The following is an 18,263-nucleotide window of genomic DNA, read 5'->3' on the forward strand; positions in this document are numbered from 1 at the left end:
TGACTTGCCCTTGTTCCGTTCTCAAAGATCACTTGAATGCATTTGTGTAGGTCTATCTCTGGGTTTTTTATTCAGCTGCGTTGATCTCTGCTAATTTCATTGCAGTGATAGATTATCTGAGACAGGGTTACTCAAAGGAGCTCTACTCGACCCAAACTCCTCCCACCAGGCCCTACCTCCCAAGGCTAGGAGTAATTAAGGTCCCGACACATGAATGTGAGGACAAACTCCAACCATCCCAATCGATGTCCCTGTTCTCTTTTTTAGTAGCAAGGCTGTCCAACGAGCTGGTGTTATAGTAAGTCTTGAAGTCAGGGATCATGAATCTTCTATCATTGTTCTTTTTCTCAGCATGGTGTTGGCTTTTTCAGGTCTTTAGCCTTTCTAGATAAACTTTATTTTTTAATATTTTTTAATTTAATTTAATTTTATTTTATTTATTTATTTTGTGTGTGTGTGTGTGTGTGTGTGTGTGTGTGTGTGTGTGTGTGGTGCTGGGGATTGAACCCAGGGGCATTCTACCTTCAAGTACACCCTCAGTCTTTTTTTTTTTTCATTCTTTATTTTGAAACAGGGTCTCACTAAGTTGCAGAGGGTCTCACTAAGTAGCTGAGGCTGTCTGAGAACCAAGATCCTCCTGTCTCAGCCTCCCAAGAACTGGGATTACAAGCATGAGCCACCACAGTGGGCTTCTAGATAAACTTTAGAATAAGTTTACCAGTATATACAAAGTAACTTGCTGAATTTGATGAAGATTACACTGTATGCATAGGGGAATCTTGAGAAGAGTTGACAGTTTACCACTATTGAGCTTTGCAGTTCATGCACATGAACTCTCTTTCCATTTATTTAGGTTTTCCTTGGTTTCTTTCATCAGATTATTGTTTTCTACACACAGATATATGTGAATATAAAATCAAATGTATATACATGTGCATATTTGTTGTTATTATTAGAGTCATACATAGATAAATTTTTGTGTGCTATTATAAGCAGTCATTTTTAAATTTGAAATCCAGCTGTCTGCTGCTGGTATATAGGGAAGCAATTGATTTTGAACGTTTCCTTCAAAACATCCTACACATTTTCTGTATTGACTGAAGCTCTTTGTTGATTCTTTGAGCTTTTCTACATAGACAGTTATGTCATCTGAGAACAAAGACAGTTTTGCTTCCCTTTCCTGATCAGTAAGCTTTTTATTTCTTTCTTTTCAACTTTTACTAGGTAGGACTTCCCATGCAATGCCAAATAACAGTGAGGTCCTTTGCAACTCAGTGAGACCCTGTTTCAAAATAAAGAATAAAAAACAGGGCTGGAGTGTAGCTCGGAGGTAGAATGCCCCTGGGTTCCATCCCTAGTATTGCAAAAAAAAAAAAAAAAATTAGATGCTAAATTTTGTGATATTCTTTTTCTGCATCAGTTGATATGAGCATATGGGTTTTATCTTTTAGCCTGGTGAAATGGCTGACTCTTTATATTTAAAGATTAAGTTGACTGCTATTGAACTGTTAAACTAGTCTTGCATGTCTACAGTAAGTATTTGGATTGCCATGCAGTTACTTTTAGACATGACTGGATTCAGTTTGCTGATACGTTGGGGTTTTGCTGAGGACCGTTCATGAGAGACATCACTCTGTACTTTTCCTTTTCCATAATGACCGACTGGTATTAGGGTAATGGTGACCTCGTAGAATAAATTTAGAAGTATGTCTTTCTATTTCTGTTTCTTTCCGTAAATGTTTAGTAACATTCTATAGGGAAACTGTATGAACATAGTACTTTCTCTTTGGGAAGATTTAAAAATAGTAATTTATTTAATATATATAAATTGTTATTTATTTCACCTGGTGAGTTTTGGTATTTTGTATCTTTCAAAGAATTAATCTAGTCAGGCATGGTGGCTCGCTTATAATTCCCGCGCTTGGGAGGCGGAGACAGGAGGATTGCGCAGGTTCGAAGTCAGCCGCGCTGACTTAAGAGACCCTGTTTCCAAAAATAAAATAGGTCTGGGAATGTAGCCCGGAGGTAGAAGGGCTTCCAGGAATGCTAGTACCACCACCACCAAAAAAAAAAAAAGAACTAATCTATTTAACTTCAGTTATCAATAGTGGGCGGGGCTGAGGCTTTTGCTTAGTGGTAAAACACTTGCCTACCATATGTGAGAGCCTTGATTCAATCCCCAGCACCCAGTACCGAGAGAGAGAGAGAGAGAGAGAGAGAGAGAGAGAGAGAGAGAGAGAGAGAGAGAGAGAAGGGAGAAGAGAGAGAGGAGAGAGAGAAGAAGGAGGAGGAGGAGGAGGAAGAGGAGAAGGAGGAGGAGAAGAGGAAGAAATTTATTGAATGTCAGTTGTCCACAGTGTTTTCTTATTGTGCTTTTAAGTGGGATCAGTAATTATGACTTCTCTTTTACTTCTGATACTGGCAATTTGAGTCTCTTCTCTGCTTTCTTGTTTAGCATGGATATCAGTTTTATTGAATATTTCTAAAAGCCATCTCTGGGATTCATTCACTTTCCTTTTTTGGTCTAATCTTTATTATTTCCTTCCTTCTGTTTGCTTCGGGTTGAATTGTTCACTTTCCTTTAGTTTTTATAAGGTGGAAACTTACATCATTGATTTTAGTTTTTCGTATTTTAATATGCACATTTAATGTTATAGATTTTCCTCTAAGCACTGTTTTATCTGCATCTCACAGATTTTGGTTAGGTTGTATTTTTTTAATTTTCATTTAGTTCAAAATATTTTTAAATTTCTCTTGAGACACCTTATTTGACTGTTACTTAGAACTGTTGATTTAATCTCCAAATATTTTGGTGTTTTCTACGTACATTTCTGTTACTTGTTTCTAGTTAATTCCATTGTAGCCTGAGAACACACTTTAATTTCTATTCTCTTATATGTGTGAAGGTATGTTTTATGGCCTGTAATGTGGTCTCTCTGGTGATCTTCCCCCTCTGGCATCTATTCATACTTTCTCTTTGTCTCTGATTTCTCTTACGTTCATATGGTATGCTTAGTTGCAGATGATTTTAATAACTACACTGATGATGTTCCCTGAGCATCCTGCCTGTAGTGTGGTGTCTATTATACATTTTGGGGATTTTCAGCAATTATCGTTTCAGATACTTCTTCTCCTTCCTCTCGTTCTTCTTCCTGAGCCTCCTCATTCCTTTCATCCAATCACACGACAATACCTCGTACAGTTGCAGCATGGCTCTGGGATGTTCTACGTTGAGATGGTTTTTACTCTCTTTTCTTTTTCTGTAAATTTCAACATAGGAAATGTCTACTGAGCTGTATCTAAGCTCACTGACTCTCTGTGGCCAGTCTACTGATGAACCAAAGGTGTCTTTCACTTCTATTAGTGTTTTAATTCCTGGCACTTTTCTCTCAATTCTTTCTTAGAGTGTCCATCTCTCTGTTTACATTACTCATCTGTTCTTGAGTGTAGTCTCTTTTCTGTTAGAATCTTTAAACTTGATTATAATTACATTACATACCCTGTCTGCTGATGCCAACATCTGCATCACAGCCCAGTTTCATACTGATGCTTATTTTGTGTTATCAGCTTGTGTTATTTTTTGCCTTTTATCATGCCTTGTATTTTTCCCTAAGTATGACATTTTGGATAGAAGAAATTGAATCAAATAGACCTTTAGTGTGAGCTTGTATATTAATATAGCTGGGGCTTTGGTTTAACACTTGCTATAGGTGCCAGAGAGTCCAAACCCCTCAATTGCCCGTGCTCTTTTGCCTCCAGTTGGCTCTGCTCTTCCCCGTCTTCCTCAAGAGTGTAGCTCTCTTGTGGCCACGTCTGCTGGGATCCACTGTCTTCATAATGAAGACCTGTGGGTGTGGCGACGAGGTGTTCTGGGAGGGGAGCATCTTATGAGCTTGTGGGTTCATCACCTGCGTTGTAACCCTCACAGCGCTTCTTAGTACCCTCCATGCCCTTACTCAGAGAGGCTGGCATCAGAAACTGTTGTTCCAGGTGGATAGGGTTCTGGTAAAGGCTTCTGCCTCAGAGAATAGATTGTCATTATGGAGAAAATCCTGTGTGTAAATCAGAGCCACAGGGTGACCTTTTTAGCTCCTCCTCATGATAGTCCTGGAAAAGAAGAAAGAGGAGGAGGAGGAGGAGGAGGAGGAGGAGGAGGAGGAGGAGGAGGAGGAGGAGGAGACGGCAGCAAAATAGGTAGTCTTCAAGGGAGCCAGGAACAGATATAGTCCTCAAGTCCCATGCCCCAAGAGAGCCACCTCCTGCAGCCATATCCAATCTGGGGAATATCTAACACATAAGTTTTTCTGGGGGAATCTTGTCTCCACACCATGACCCCAATCTTGGCACCATTCCCGCCAGGCTGGCTGCTACTCCCCGCGCTCACTGTGGCTCTCCCTGAGAGGATTACTCCCTCCCCTCAGCTGCTCTATTTTCTCAACAAAACCTGTCATTTGCTTCTTAACACTCATCAAGAGCCTTTCTCTCTGCCCTCACAGTTCCCTGTCACCCCTAGGATGGCCTCTTGATCTGAATGTCCTCCAGCCCTCTGCTTAGCATACTACCATACTTATACTTTAAAGCATTCCCTTTAAAAGTATATATATATATATATATATATATATATATATATATATATATATATATATTGGTGGTACTGGGGTTTCTGGAAGCACTTCTACCTCTGGGCTACACTTCCAGACCTATTTTACATTTTTATTTGGAAACAGGGTCTCCTAAGCCAGCGCGCGCGGCTGGCTTCGAACCTGCGCGATCCTCCTGCCTCTGCCTCCCAAGCGCTGGGATTACACCACGCCCGGCTAAAAGTATTTTTGAAAAATGAGTGCAAGATAAAGTCCAAATTCCTTACCACAAGCAGAAGACCCTTTGCCATTTGGTCCCAAATGACTCCCCCATCACCCATTCTCATCTTCCCTGTCTCCTCCTGGTCTCCCTGATGGTGCCAGGAACCATCTTTTTGCCTGTAGGGTCATTTCTTTCTCTACCTTGGGCCAATCCCTAATAATCCTTAAGAAGAAGCTTGTCTATCTTTCCTTGATTCCAAGGCAGAATGAAATAATTTTTGTCCGTGTTCGCATAGACACATATACTTACACTTCCTGTGAGATTTAGTGCTCCAAAATGCTTGTTCTTCCCCACCCCACATTTTTTAAGGACACGTACTCTTAATTTACCTCTTGCTGTCTGACAACCTAGGAGTGCAGAGGAAGCAATAAATATTATTTTTTATACCAAGGACCCATATGAAAATTGAAATATGTCATGAAAAGTGGAACTTTTCTTGCAAGGAAAGAATGTTGGCTCTTGTGAAACGAATGGAGCTGGACTTTCCAGTGACTTTTATCTTTATCCTGAATGGGGGTTACCTGGCTGATTTCCAGGCCTACTTTGTCCTGCTAAACACTGTTAGGTTTTCATTGGAAATATACTAAGTAAGTAAAAAAAAGTTTTATTAATTAATAATATAACAAGAAAGATAAACAAAATATCATGACTCTTGAAGCATTTGTCTCACTTCATATGCTTTCAATTTTTGAGTGGATTTTATGATTTAAATGTAAAAGACCCAAGGTAAAGAAAACCTGAGTCTCCACTGACGAAGAGAATAGAAAGATTAACGCTCCATTACCAGGTTTTTAAAATGGAATTGGGCATGCCCCATAACTCAGTAGACAAGAGCTTACGGCTAATGAAGCTGGACTTGTGTTATTTTTTAAAGAGTTTGGAGGGGGAAGAAAACAGGAAGATTAATCACATTTTTACTAAATTGATGCCATATTTGAGGAGCTCAGATAAAGTTTACCAAAATTATGAACACATCAATGTATTGATTTATTCTCGCGAACACTGATGGCAGGCCTACGTTATTCTTGGTATTCTAAAACACAGCTTTCAAATGAGTTGGGAAAGGTCAGTAGGTACATCAATGAAAGCCATCAGATTAGGATTGCAGCTATGTGTGCCACTGGGCTAGGGAAACTGTGACCCAAGGAAGATTTCACCAGGTGGGCCGTCCCCCTGTGGAGGCTAGCAGGTAAGTTGAGGTTCACCGGGTGGGCTGGCAGAAGGCTCTTCTGATAGCAGGAGCTGGGTTAGCAAAGGCCTAGGGGCTTGAAACAGCAAAGAGTGAGGCGTAATGGGGTGTGAGGGAAACTGTCTCTGATCCTGAGATTCTATCAGCTCCGTAGAACAGCGTGACATTGAACACACAGTGCTCTTAGTCTTGATATCCAAAGAACAGAAAACCAGGTCAAAGTGGCATTAATTCTGGGAGAATAATCCAGACTAAACCCTCAGAAAACCTTCTAGGGAAGGGCTCACTCTGGTGGTTAGTTTTGTGACGTGGCCTCCGGTTGCCTAGAGCTCTGGTCAGACATGATTCTGGATGTTTCTGAATAAGACTGGCGTTTCAATGGGGAGGCTGAGTGGAGCGGGTTGCCTTCGCCCCTGCGGGTGGCTTCATCCAACTGGAGGCTTGAGTGGACTTAAGAGCTGACCCTTTGTCAAGCGAGGGGGTCATCTCGTGCTTGCCCCCTTCTGGCTGGGACATGGGCTTTCTCCTGCTTTCAGACTTAGACTGAAATATGGATCCATCCCACATCTCCATCTGCCAGCACTGCTTTAGAACACCACCACCAGCTCTCCTGCTCCTCTGGCCTGTGGACTTGCACGGAACTGAGCCACACTGCAGCTCCTGGGTCTCCACTTTATAGACTCACCCTACCCAGCCTCCATTCCCCTGTGGGTCGATTCCTTACAACAAATCCTGCTACAAGCCGGGCGTGGCGGCGCACGCTTGTAATCCCAGCATTTGAGAAGCTGAGACCAGAGGATTGCGGTTCGTGGACAGCCTCAGCTACTTAGTGAGGCCCTTTGCAACTCAGTGAGAACTGGTTTCAAAATAAAGAATAAAAAATAGGGCAAGGGGGTGTAGCTCAGAGGTTGAATGCCCCTGGGTTCCATCCCAATACCCGCAAAAAAAAAAAAAAAAGAAAAGAAAAGAAAAGAAAAAGATATCTTGCTACAAATCTGACTATATATGCAACATGTTGGTTCAGATTTTCTGAAAATCCCTGACTACTGCACTTATGGGGCTAGAATTGTATTCCATGTGAAAATTGGTTCCTGCTGTGGACGTGCGCAGAGGTGTTCCAAGTTTCCCTAAGTCTTTGAAAATATTCACTGCCTGCTCCTTTAGTTGAGATTACAAAAAAAAAAAAAACACTTATTTTTTCTAGCTACATTGGCAAAGTCATCTGTTAAAGCCCAGTTTTCAATCAGCAGTTTTGTTCTTCATTTTAAAAGAGACACTTTCTTTGACTTCCAAAACAATGTCCCATTAAAATACTCATCTAAGCGGGGCAGGTTGGTGCATGCCTTTAATTCCAGTACTTAGGAAGCGGAGACCAGAGAATCATAGATCCGAGTCCAGCCTCAGCAACTTAGTGAGACCCTCTTTCAAAATAAAAATTAAAAAGGCTATAAAGGCTGGGGTTGTATCTCAGTGGTAGAGAGCCCCTGGTTCAACCCCCAGTACTACACACACACACACACACCCTAGAAACCTAACTTGTGCTTTGTGAACCTCAGGTTCATGGTACACGATTCCCAGTGCAGAGCTCACCAGTGCTGTGTGAGGTGCACGAGTCAGCGGGTCTCCCCAGGGTGACATGAGGTGATGTCCTTGCATCTTAATCTCATCTTTAAAATATCACGTGTCCTGTCCTGTCCCCTCCCCCGGGACCCCTCTGGGGAAAGCCTTTTCCCATCAATGGGGTGCAACCTCCTGCTTCCCTGCAGCTCCCCTGGCACCACGTGCACCCACCTCCAGCCTGCCTGTCCCACCACGGTGAGGCTTGGTTGCTATAGGTCCGCACCCTCAGCAGACTGCACCTCCTTGTGGGAAGAGCCCAGAACGCCTCTTCTGCAGCCCTGGCACGCAGCCCTGTCTCTGCCGTCTGGGACATGTTCTCCTGGGGGCTGCTACGCACTTATCTTTCTTAGCACCTTTACCACCTCCATTTTCTTAGCCAAGATGTGTCTGATTCACCGGCATCTCCTCTCTACTCCTGCCCACACCTTGGACACCCCCAGGCCTGCACATCCGCTTTATTCCAAAGCCCAGTGCTAGGTGCTCCCACCAAAGCAGGTGATCGGGACACAGAAAACTCCCTGGAGATGAGAGGCTCCAACTGCTGTCGTTAACACTTTTATTTGTCTCAGTTCCATGTGGGTCTAGGCAATTTTTACTGGTGTATTTGTTCTGTCTCTGACAGACATTACATGACCGATGAGCCGACAGTCAGACACTAGCTAAATCCTGCTCTGCCTTTTTTTTTTTTTAACCAGTGACACAGCTCGCTGCTAGGAGTCATAGGTGGCATTTCCTTAACCCAGCCTCAGCCTCCCCAGGCTCTCAACGTCAGCAGGAGAATTCAGAGCCGCGGTAGAACTTGGGATGCTGACACCTGACAGGCAAAATTCCTTTCCTAAATGCTTTACGGCGAATGATAAGAACGTTGGATTTAAAGCTTCTACACATTTACAGTGAAGAATCTGCTCGGATTACACCGATGACCCAGGGTTATTGTTCTCTTAAAATGGGAAGGGAAAAACAGTGATAGAAATGAAAATTTTCTAAATAGATATGTCTCCTGACACCACGCCTCGGAAGGGCATCCTCGGCTTTTATTTACAGGTAGCTTGATGAACAGGGGAAATAAAAACTCTACAGCTACAAAAATCTCTTTTAAACTGAATTTATATAAAAGACTTAGGATCACTCTGTTCCGCCATGCTGGCTGAAACCCAATATCCTAGCCATTTCTCTTGCCTAAAAAGTGGTCATATGTCCAGAGAAGGCCCATCTGCTGTGTTGCTGATGTGTGCCAGGAATTGGGCAGAACTGCTCTGGGGTGTGGAGAGGAGGCTCAGTTGAAGTTTGCTCCTCTTATCAGGCTGAGAAAGCTGGGTGTGCAGAGTCCCCCTTAATACTCCTCTCTAACGCTGAAGGCGCCCTGGCCGCGGCCAGCTCACTGTTTCCAACCAGTGCTTTTACAGGTGAAGTATTCCACCACACATCAGTCAGCTCTCCTTCACTAAAACAAAACACCTGAGACCCAAGGTCCTGAAGATTCCAGCCTAAGACTGGATGATCCTCTGATCTTTGGGCCTCTGGGAAGGGCACAGTCGAGAAAAGGGCACAGCTCGTGAGACAGGAGACAAAGGGAAGAGGAAGAGACTGGGGTCCGCAGTGCCCGTCGGTGGCATGCCTTCAGTGACCTACGGACCTCCCTACAGCCCTACCTCCTACAAGTCCACAGAATCCCCCCAGGGTGCCCTTGGAATCAGAGCCTGAACACAGGCACCCTGAGGGGACGCTGACCACTCTACAGCACATCTGCACAGGGGAACTGAAGGTCCGTGGGTCCAGGCCCTCCTCCCACTAAGGCCACAGGATAAAACCACAAGGGGTCCCACTTCATCCCTGCCCCAGCTGGCCAGAGAGCCTACCTGTCTATTTGGTGTCTTTGTTTTCCTAGAAGTCACAATAAATGGCCCTCAGCTTCCTCCACCCTCAGTGTGAACGTAGAACAGGAGATAGCATCTTACTGGTCCATCCTGCTCCGTCCCCATGACACCAAAACTCCGCAGGAAGCACATCTGTGCAAACAGGAAAGATCGTCTTGAATTGTGCACACATTTCTACACGTTCCACCCACAAGTGTCTGAACTCTCAAGGCGCACCTAGAGGTCGGCAGGTCTGATTCACTATGAATCTACCTGGCCTTACTGCTCCCCGCCATAGGCAGGCGCAACTGGGAGGCGTTTGTAATGACCTCCTCCTGTCTTTCAAGCGCCAACAACCATTCTGGCACAAAGTTCCTTGTTTGAGAGGAAAATGCCATTAGTTTCACTCGAGCTTCTGCCGTCACTCAATAATGAATGTGAGTCATTATCACCAAATAGCTCCCGTCTGCCCGGCCCGGCTGGGTAATGACTCGCTCCGGGTTTCAGGATGAAGGCTGCGTTGATGGATCAGGAAGAGTCGGGAAGGACCCCGGCACAGGGGCCTCACTGGAGGCAAAACCAGAGGGCAGGCAAGTGCTGGGTGGGCTGCGGTCACCAGCGAGCCCCTTCCCCACCCGCGAACCGTACAGCAGCCACAGGGGGAGCTTCAGGCAGCACGCTCACTCCTGTGACCCCAACACCCGACACACAAGACTCAGAGGATGATGTTTACTTGCTCACTATTCTAGAGATTTCCATCCATAGAGAGTCCATGGGCTGCCAAGCAGGTGGCAGGGCTGCTGCGTCAGAGCAGAGAGCGCAAAACGGCCAGAGGAAGTTGTTGCAGGGGGCGGGGCCTAGCCACAGGCGCATACCTTGGCCACGCCCCCTGGACCCTACCCCAGCAGGAGCCCCGCCTCCTACATGGCTGCCTCCAGCTTATGAGGTATGCGGATAGTTCAAATCCAAACTACAGCAGCAGTTTCTCAAAGCAGAGGTGGCCTCCTCCACCTGTAGAAATGTCCAGGACTCCATGGAACTGTGAAACTTTGAGCAGGGCTTGAGACTTGTGAAGAAAATGCCTTTCCTCTGACATCTCTCTCAGTGGTCTGCCCAGCCAACCCTGGAGCCCCTCCCTGGACGTCCTCTCTGGGTTTCCAGTGCTGATTTTTAGCAGCCCTGCTCCCCCATGGAGAAGGCTCGGCAGGTTCCTCTTGCCTGCTGGCCTGCACGGACCAAGCTGGGGTTTTCACCACATTATCACCTTGAAATACGCTTGCTAAGAATGGCTTTTATGTTTCTGAAAGGGTTTTAAAGAAACAAACCTAGCTGGGCGTGGTGGCACACATTTGTAATCCCAACATTTGGGAGGCCAAGAGAGGATTGCGCAGCTTTGAAGCCAGCCTCTGCTACTTAGTGAGGCCCTTTGCAACTCAGTGAGACCCTGTTTCAAAATAGAGAAGAAAAAATAGGGCAGGGGGTGTCGCGGGGAAGTAGAATGTCCCTGTTCCATTCCTAGTACCGCAAAAAAGAAAGAAAGAAAGGAAGAAAGAAAGAAACTAAATAAAAAACAAGAAAACAAGACAGAATGTTCAGAGAGAGCGGTGGGGGACCTGTGTGGCTTGGAACACCTAAAATACTTCCTCTCTGATGCTTTACTAAAAGTTCACTGATGCTGGCCTGGTAAATAGCCCCACTCAGCAGATGGTAGATGGACTGACAGAGGCCCATGGGGATCCTGCAGGGAGAAGCCATGTTCTGGCAAACAGGGCTCTTTAGTCCCAACTAGCAGGTTAACAAAGAAATTTCAGGCTCTGGGCATGACAGGGAAGCCTGGGAACGTTGTCCCTGAAATAGGGACAGAGCATGGTTAGAGCATGGGGGAGGAGCCAGAAAAAGGTTGTGTGATCAGAGATGTTTGTGTGGAGACCACCTGAGACACTTTTTTAGTGGTGCATTGTCATCATGTGTCTCGATGCAGCTTGGTGATGGAGGCCCACCTGCACACAGCACTCCTTGGGCCCTCCCCAGTGCTCTCCCCGCTCCCCATACACCTTGTGATTGGCTTTTTAAGGACCTGCCATTGGGGGAGGGCTGCATTTTCTCCTTGCCAGGAAGTTCCCCAGCATAGAGTCATATTCACAGAGGTAAAAAGGAGAGAAGGGGAAAGGCCTGGTGAGTTTACATACACTTTAATCCATTAATAACAAGTATCTTGTTAGGAACTATACTGTTTATCTCGTTATGCTGCAATAAACTTTTATGATCTCATACTGTTTTTTTTAGGCATGTATTACCAACTTCAGAATTAATACAAGCCTTTTGATGAAAGGTTGTATTCCTGAGCAACTGAAACAGACTCTGGAGTCAAGTAGGTTGACCTCCCAGAAGCCATTTCTTCTGTCCACTGAATGTCAGGGAAGGCAGGAGAGGGTCTCTAATTAAGGATTAGGAGCCGAGCAGGGTGCACGCTCATTCCCTCCTAAGTCCATTGCTTACCCCTGATTAGTCAGATAAACATCCACTGAGAAGTAAAAAATATTGTCTCCTGGCCTGTTGTCTCTGTCAGAGAAAGGCAATTTTCAACACAGCCCAGGAACACACAAAATAAATTTTGAGCCGTGAGATTGTTTTCCAAGCCCTTTGCTTGTGTTTGTGACCTATAATTTGGCTCAAATAAAAAGCTGAACAAGAAAATAGGAATTCTAGGTGGTGGGGACAAGCAGAGCGCCATATCAGAGACCATATCAGAGAGAAGTGCCGGGGACCTGGGGGATGAACAGGGGAGATGCAAGGCCAGCTGCCAGCATGAGCTGCCACCTCGAGGCAGAAGGCCCAGTAGGGGCCCTGTGCTGTGAATGGGCAGTCAGGACTTGACCCTCCCAGCAGACCGGCCAGGGAATGGCAGCTTCTGGTGCCCAGAGGGCCTGGCCTCAGTCGAGTACATTCACATTTGAAAACGGTCCTGGGGGAGTGGAGAGAGTGGGCATGTTGGCTGCAGACATGGCTTCGTGTCTTTTGGGAAATCATTGACTTCGTAGGCTTTCTGGATGTCTCTCTTTTCCATGGTACAGCCCACAAACCATGGGGTTCCTGTAAGTGCCAAGTAAGGACTATACGCAAAAATTCCTGGAAAATTCCCAGCACTGCGGGGCTACAAAGGACACCGATTATTTACTCTGCAGACCTACCCTAAGCATCCTTTCTCTTGTAATAATGTTGGCTACATACACTGCATGCAAAGCTTTATTTGAACCAGTTTACATGAATTAGCTCCTGTGACCCTTACACCCTATGAAGGAGGACTTCGCATCTTCACTTTATAGGTGAGAGAACAGAGGTGCAGAGAGAGTGGAGCGACATACCCAAACTGACGCAGCAGCTCGGTGGGAGCTGGGGTGTGAGTCCAGAAAATCTGCCTGGTCCTTTTACAAGCATGGAACCAGTTTGTCCATTACACATCGTCTCCCAGCTGAGCCCCATAAAGCTTTTTCTTCACTCGTGCTGCTCCATATGGAGAAGTTGAGGCTGAGAGTCCGCGTGGGTTCTGCCCAGCTTCTTAAACACACACAAAGATCTGAGCTCAGACTTTTACCAAAGCCAGACATGAATGCAAGTGGATTCCAGCATCGTGGCTAGAACACATGCCCGTGCGCCCCTCTGGAAAGCATGGGGACACTGGAGGTTATTCCATGAGCATCACTCTCCCGAGCTGGGTGCCTGGAACAAACTACAAGTACTTGATGACTGACTGACTACAAGATAATCACCCGTGCCAAGACTTACAAGCCACAGGAGCTGTGGTTTATGATTATTAGTACCACTTGGCATTTATGCACATGTCATTTATACATGAAAATTTATACCTAGCATTTGGATACATAAATTTATACCTAGAACTGACACATATTCCTTGATAAGAACTGTGGATACCCCAGTCAATTTGGTTTTGGAAAGAAATGACATAGCAGTCTATCTTGGGAGCCAGGAGAGAGAGAAAAGTGATAAGATATGTATATGTGTGCGCATAGGCACATTCTAATCCTGGAAAGTATGCCCTCTGACAAGACAAAAATATTAACTCCTTTGATTTCTATAAAATAAGGAACTTAACCAGGATCTGGCTGATGCCATTAAATTATAGTTTTGAAAAGCCAGATGTGAAACCCCTTGGAGTCAGTGTGTGGACTGCTGGCGCCTGCCTAGATCTCGGGAGGACTGTGCAGTCTCACCAGGCTGAACTCAGCCACGCAGAGCCACAGGGTCACTCTGGCTGGACAGTTACAGAGAAGCCAGGAGAGTCGCTAATAATCAAGAGGAACAGATGACCGTAGGCACGCTGAGAAACCAAAATCATGGCTCCTTCTTTTGCAACAATGATCCATTCTCGGACCTTATCCCAGCAGCTCCTGCTGACTTGAGAGCGTCCAGCGGAAAGCTGAGAGCAGCCAGCACTTCGCACTCCTGAGAGTGAGGGTCCTCCCCCTTTGACTGTGCCGATGTGTGTCACTCTGACACACAACAGTATAGTTCACTCTGAACGATGATGGATAATTACAGTGCACTAATTTAAAAAAAGAGAGAAAGAAAACATATTTGGTGAACTTTGCTTTCATATCCAAAAATTTCTTGCTAATTATTACCAGTTAAATGCACAAAAACACGTGAAAGCGCAATTATTCTTAACTATCCGATATCATGTGACTCGGTTACACTTAATGAAGACTTCTGTATATTTCAAGGCTAGGATTTCTAATGACTTCTATTTTTAAAATGAATTAGAGACGTAAACACACGCCTGCATATAGGTATTAGTTACATCTCTATATATGTAAACATATATTACAAGTGCTGGAAGAAGACAGGCGTGGACTTGAAATCCAGAAGCAGAGGGAAGACTGAGCAATGTGATTTCATACACACAAATAGACTCTGCATGGCAAACGAAACATGAAGCTAGACTGTCTTCATATACCAACAATTCCTTTAAGTGATGGCACACCCCTGATCCTAGCTGCTCGGGAGACCGAGGCAGGAGCATCACACGTTCAAGGCCAGCCAAGCAACTCAGCAAGACTCAAAATAAAACTGGAAAAGGGTTGATGGCGTAGCTCATTGGTAGAGCACTTGCCTACATGTATGAGGCCTTGGGTTCAATCCCCGTTACTACAAATAAAAATGTTTATGCATGTATGTTTTTCTTGTAATACTACTTCTGCCTTTAAGTCCTTTTTGTGTGAAACTAACAGAACCACTTCATTTCAAAGTTTACACAGTGTGTGTTTACTTTTTTACTCAAAGCAAGTATCTTATAATAGTATATAGGTGGTTTTTGAATTTTATATTGTTTTTTCATAAGATGTTCAGTTCAATTGCCTTTAATTATTAGTATTGTATCTAAGATAGCCAGGCATGGTGGCGCATGCCTGTCATCCTAGTACTTGAGAGTCTGAGACAGGAGGATGACAGGCTCAAAGCCAGCCTCAGTAACCTTATTGAGGGCTCTTCAAATTAGGGAGACCTTGTTTCAAAATAAAATAAGGCTGGAGGTGGAGCTCAGAGGTAGAATGCTCCTGGGTCCAATTCCCACTAACACACACACACACACACACACACACACATACACACACACACACATTGCCATTTTATCGTTTAAATTTGTCTCATCTGTTTGTATCGTCTAGTTCTCTGCTGTGTGTGTGATTTTTTTTTAATGTAATGACTGTAGTAATCAGTTTATTACACAGATTAATCATTCTTGAACGTACAAGCTCCAGAGGAGCAATTGGGTCTTTAAATATACACAAGTATTTCCATCAAATGAATTTTCACCAGGTGTGTGTGATATTTTAATAAGCCATTTCATTTCCTCCAGTAGATTTGAAGCTACTGCTTGGTTGTTCTTTTCTTGTAGTTGCACTAAGGATTGCAATATATGCATCTTAAACTCACATCAAACTACTTCGAGTTAAAATCGAATTGCTACAGGTAAAGTATTGGAAACTCTCCACAGCATATTTCTGCTTGCCCATACATGCATCCTCTGTGACCTTGCTGTTTAAGGGGTTCCATTTGTACATGTTACAAACAACATTTGTCATATCTGCGTCATGAAATCACATGTCTTTTAAGAAAATTAAGAGAAAACATATGTCAATGAGGCTATATATACCCACATCTTTAACACCTCTGAGGATCTTCCTTCCTCTGATACCTCTGAGTTGTTTATGTTGCTCTGCCTCAGCCCAAGGAACTTTTGAGCATTTGTTGTTGTTGCTGATGCTGTATGTGTCAGCTGTTGATGACTTCTTCGTTATTTATAGCCAGTTTTAAAAATTGCTACCCCCTGCACGAATTCACATGAACACTTACTTCTCCGCCTGCTCTGAGCGCCCCCCTTCCCCGGTGTGTACCCTTCCCCCCACTTTATGTGTTGAAATCTTTACCCCCAGGGAGATGCATTAGGAAGTTAAGGGCCAGGGGAGGCAGTGGCTCCTGAAGGTGGGGCTCTCCAGAAGGGATTACTCTTCTTATTTAAAAAACAAAACAAAGCAGGAGAGAGCTACTTGCTATTCCTATGTTTTCCCTGGGAGACAACCATCCATGAACCATGAGGAGGATCCTCACCAGAAAACAGCTCTGCTGGCAACTTGAGCTCAGACAGCCAGCCACCAAGGCAGAAAAAATAAATTCCTGACTTTTAAGCCCCTAGTCTCTGATTTTCTCCTATAGCAGCTCAGACTAAGACACTGCCAGTACTGAAAGTTAGAAGTTTTTCTGAAGTTGTAACGATTTATTGAGAGTAAGTTTCATCCCTGTTAAAAATTCCAAGTATCTTGCATTAGTTCAGAGGAACTGTTTTAAATTTTGGAAAGGATCTATTGAGATGCTGTTCATAGCATAAGATACAATCTTCATTAATGTGCCTTGGGCCCTGGAAAGGTGGATGGGTTGACAGGGAATGACATTTGATATGACTATTAGGTAATTTTACCATCTCTGTCTTTAAGAATATTCATGTTGCTTGCTTTTTGGTCTTCTAGGTCAATGATAGGCTGTTAAAGGTCACTGAAAGCCTCCTGTTGCTATAGTATTTTTGTATACTTTTCTATTGCTTGGAGTTTATGTATATTGATGCCATTGTATATTTTATGCACACAAACACTAACATCATTTGGTACATAGACTCATAGCCAGTTGTAGTCTTATTTTACAACATAGTTTCATTGTTGTAAAAGACTTCTTATTCATTCTTTTCAATGATAATTTTCATTATGTTTTCTGATCATTTGATCTGATATTACTTGCTTAAAAGTTTTTGGCATATTGCTTTTCTGATATAAAAAAGCCATTAAGTTTTAGAGTTTTGCTGCAAGTTTTCCTAGGAGTCTGTGGCAATGATGTAGAATAGAAGAAATAAGTAGGCAGAAAGGAAACAGACAGGAAAGAAAAGTAAAATATAACTTTAATACAAGAACCTGGAGCTGCAGTGCTTCAGTCTCTACTATACAAACCAGTTCTTTCCCAGGCCTGACTCCCCAATTCCTGGGAAATCTGTACATCCTAGAGTTAACTAAAAGAAACTATAACTGCCCTGTGCGTTGATAAAAAGACAGGTACAATATTTTGGGAAACCTATAATATAAGACACTCTCCAGCTTCTCTGTTGATCAGTTAATGAGGACCCCAAACATCCTGAAGAACCTAAAGTTGACCAGACCACCAGAAACTGCCTCCTTGGGACTACCGGACTGAGACCATCCTCCCTAAAGCTAACGGGACTACCAGACAGCAAACGCCACCAGTCATTACTGGAGGTGAGAAGCCCAAGGTCAGGAGAGAGACTTTTAGCACACAGCTTTTCCTATTATTGGGAACTTCTAGTGAGAAATTATCTAGCCTCAAGATAAAAAGTCTCTAAAAAGCCCAAAAATAGATGTTCCCTTATGGCTCATTGACCAGAATTTGTGTCATATTAACTCCTAGCTACAAAGGAGACCAGGGCTCCAGAATATTCTTCTACAATTAGATATAGTCTATCATGAGAACATTTTTTGATTTTCCTATCAAGCAAGAGACACAAAGACATAAATCAAAACTCTCTTCTTAACAAAGTTACTTATGAAAAGAAAGGGGTCACCATCAAAATCCCAATGGAATTAGTGCAGAGCCAGGCACAATCCTACACAATGCTTCCTTCAAATCCAAGACTCCAGATCTCTATGTGGTAGGAGATGGAACTATGTCTAGACTAGGTAGCGATTTCTGTGTACATACTGATCATGAGAAAACATTTTCTTTTTTTTAAACTAGTGAGTTATATATTTTATGTATATTTGTGATAGATCTTCATTCTCAACCCTCATCAACTAAAATGTTTCAGCTGAAAATATGGACAGTTAATTGCCTTGATAATTTATTTATTATTTATTTATTTTTGTTAATTTTTATTTATTTATTTTTATTTTTATTTATTTTTTAAATTTATTTTTATTGTTACATTGTAATCATATATCACATTGGAATACAAGACTTGAGAGGATATACAAGCACACATCATCCAATTAGCCCTCATCCAGCCCCCATCCCATTCCCTCCCTCTCCCTCAATCCCATGCTTGTTTGGTGATTAACTTTGATACATATGTTTATGTACCTCCTGTGTTTTAAAGAGGCTCCATCCTCCCCTATTCCATACCCTCTGATTGGTCACCTTAATTGCTTCACTATAGGGCC

Source organism: Muscardinus avellanarius (assembly GCF_963383645.1).
Source record: "Muscardinus avellanarius genome assembly, chromosome: 4".
NCBI lineage: Eukaryota > Metazoa > Chordata > Mammalia > Rodentia > Gliridae > Muscardinus > Muscardinus avellanarius.